This window comes from Pinus tabuliformis, chromosome 6 (genome assembly GCF_031772625.1).
Source record: "Pinus tabuliformis cultivar Carrire ecotype Pingquan chromosome 6, CPIR1, whole genome shotgun sequence".
Classification (NCBI taxonomy): domain Eukaryota; kingdom Viridiplantae; phylum Streptophyta; class Pinopsida; order Pinales; family Pinaceae; genus Pinus; species Pinus tabuliformis.
Genome location: NC_142292.1, coordinates 1449761291 through 1449764666, shown reverse-complemented (window position 1 = coordinate 1449764666; position 3376 = coordinate 1449761291).

The window sequence follows — 3376 nt, the reverse complement described above, 5'->3', positions numbered from 1 at the left end:
TGGAGTCTTTCAAAAATTTAGTAAGATGTAAAACACCTTCTACAAAAGAATTTAGTATACAAAAATATCTTTTAAGAGTATTTAGTGCATGGTTAATAGGTATTCCAAGAAATGTGACATCCACATTATCTTCTTGAAATTTTTCGTTTAGATTATTCAACTCCTTCAAAACATCAGCAAGCATTTTTAAACAAAATTGAATTAAAAAATCCTTTCCTTATGATACAATGAATTCTTTCTTTCTCTCTTCTACACGCAAAATAGAGAGCCATAGAATCCCATGGATTTGAAGAACCTGCAAGGATTCTAATTCCATTATCTCTAATAAGGAAATGAGCTTATTATTTCTCTTTGCTAAATATCCAACCCATGAGTATACCTTGTTTGTTATTGTCTCAACATACAAATACTCAGGTATCTTTTTCAAAGCATATGATGCTACAAGTGCTTCAATATGTGAAATGCAATGAGTGCCAATCAAATTTGCTAAATCATTCTTTAGCAGTGTGACAAATCCATTTTCATATCCAACCATAGATGAAGCACCATCAGTCGAAACCGCTATTAGTTTCTCATTTCAAACTACCTTGTTTCCTTTAAATTAACGATGGTATCATATATAGTCTTTCCATTTCCACTAGGAACAATAATCATTTTCATAAATTGTGTGACTAGAGGGCCCAAACCTTTTAAATCTAGATATGTAGAACACACAACAAGGTGTTGTTCCAAACCATTGTCTATACTTTCATCTAACATTATAGAGAAAAAGGGATTTTCTAACACATTTCTAGTTTGCACCTCTTCAATATAATTTGATATAGAGTGAATGAATTTAGTAGCTTCTTTTCTATTTATGTGGGAAGAATACTCCACTCGAGAAGGCATATTAGGAGTCTGTAGATGCATTTTAATATGACAAAGATATTCATAAGTAAAAATTGAAATATCTTTTTTTGCAATAAAATATGCTAACTAAATGGTAGTTCTGACCATTTCCTTATTAGCCTCACTTATAGCCACTATGTGTTCTTTAATGGGATTTTCAAACCTTTCAGTGTCATACAAATTTCTCTGAGTTGATGTTTGATGAATAATGGATTTTGCATGAGTTCTCACAACATCATATTGAATCGTATTAAATACATCTCCAATACCCCATGGACCTTCAGCCTTGTATTTCTCACAAATTTTACACTTCATATGAGTCTTGTGATATTCAACATTTATACTATACACCCAAGGATGTTTTATTGTAGCTTAAAATATTTCTTATCATTTTCGAATCATTCTGTCTTCAATTACATGCATGGTTGCAAGAACTGAAAGTCATTCCATGTGTTTCCTCTTCATGTCTTGCTCCCTTTCACTTGTTTATTTCATAACTTAGAAGATGAAGAGTATTACTTTTTGGTCATGCACATCCTCACTAACTATCTTGGGAGGTCTGTAATGGTTCCTTGCATGAACGTCTTCACTAAATATGTTTTGGGATGTCTATACTAGTTCCTTGAAAATTCCTGTTTGCCAAGGCTTAACTACTTTTGATCTCAGGTGCTCAGAACAGTGCGACAGTTTATGGCACTCTCCAAATCACCATTCTTGGAAGGATCCAACAAAACGACTTGAGAGGAAGATGATAAGGGCACACTCTTATTGTAACCAACCTAGAACTAGTGGAATTGGTTGGTCCCAATGGTTTTAGAGTTGTACTGGTCTAATTTGGTGGTTCAGATTGGCTAAGGTTGGTCTTGTATTGAACTGACCTTAAAACACCAAAGTGACTAGTTCTCTACTAAACTGACCGATTCTAAAGAATGTAGTGCAACATAGATTGTATTTGTGCATATTAATCCAAAGTTCTTATGAACTTTACCATGTTCATAAAATGATTGTTGTTCTCAACCTATCAATTTATCAATTTAACTTTGAGGACCAATAAGATAATTGATGGTCTTATTTGGCCTCTTCCCAAGGTAGACAAACCATATCATTGATATTATTCATACAATATATTTTTTCCATTCATTTATTTGATTCATACAATATATTTTTTACAAGATTTGAAACTAATGCTAGCATTAGTTTATAAACATTAAATGCTACCTATAACCATGAAAACACTGACCATAACCATGGAAACACTGAAGAGGGCCAGATGGTTGTGTGCATGTTGGTGTGGTGTATAAGGAACAAGACACTTGTTAGTCTTCTTATTCTTCTCCTGAGAAAAATCAGCGACTACCTTTAGATTTAGTTGCAACTTCAGACTTCTTTGCAGGGTGCACAACCTCTCCTCTACATTAGCTTGAAAACCCAACTTCAACCAAGTTTGCTGAGAAAATGTCATATTTTGATTCTTGTAACACTTATCCATTAAGTAGAGCACTTACTGGAACAAAATACCATTATGTGGATATTCCATTCTAGTTCAACAAGCTATATGATGTGGAACTGTCCAAATAGAGAAAACAAAAGCTTTTTCACACTTATCAACTCTCCAGTTTTATTAACCCTTCAATCTTGTCTTCATGCAATCAACATTTAAAACAAAGCTAGACCTAATCCACTCCCATAAGGCATCATAGCCTATATGGGAATCTCTAAACCCACCCCATTGGAGGTGTCAATCCTGATTACATGCATCTACTGGACTCAAGACTAGCTCGCATATTGATTAGTCCACTGATATATCGAACTTATCCTCATGCAAGTGAATTAGAATATACTAGAGCTCATGCAAATGTTGAAATGAAGGTGTCTTGGATGGTGGATTCCATGCACCAATCCTATTTCATGTTGTTGTTTTTGGTACTTGCAGTATCATTTTAATGAAATGAAACACTAACCTTCAAATAATCAAAATAAACATTTCCATGTCAACCTTGTCAATCTTATAACTTCATTTGTACTCTTATCACATGCTTATGTCTTTTCTTCATTGTTGTAATGCAATCAATTTAGTGTTTAGTTACAAGTCATCACCATAAAAAAAACCATAGCAACTCTTAACCTTTAAGCCTAATTATTTCCAACACTAGGATAATGTTGTAATTTGCTCTAATATCATCTGTAACAAACCCAACACCTTGAGTGTTATCCAAGCGATGGGGTCAACTTCTTTGGAAACAAACAAAGGGAGAGAGAGATATTATCACTTTAAAAGTTAACGTCCTTATGATAACGGCTATGGGTATCACTTGAGATGAACCCAACACCTTGAGTGTTATCGAAGTGATACGATCAACTTATCTCAAAACACACAAAGAGAGAGAGATATTATCACTTTAAAAGTTAACTTCCCTGCAATAATTGCTACAGGTATCACTTGAAGTGTCATTTATGTAGTGATGTATGGTATAGTGTCACATAGACC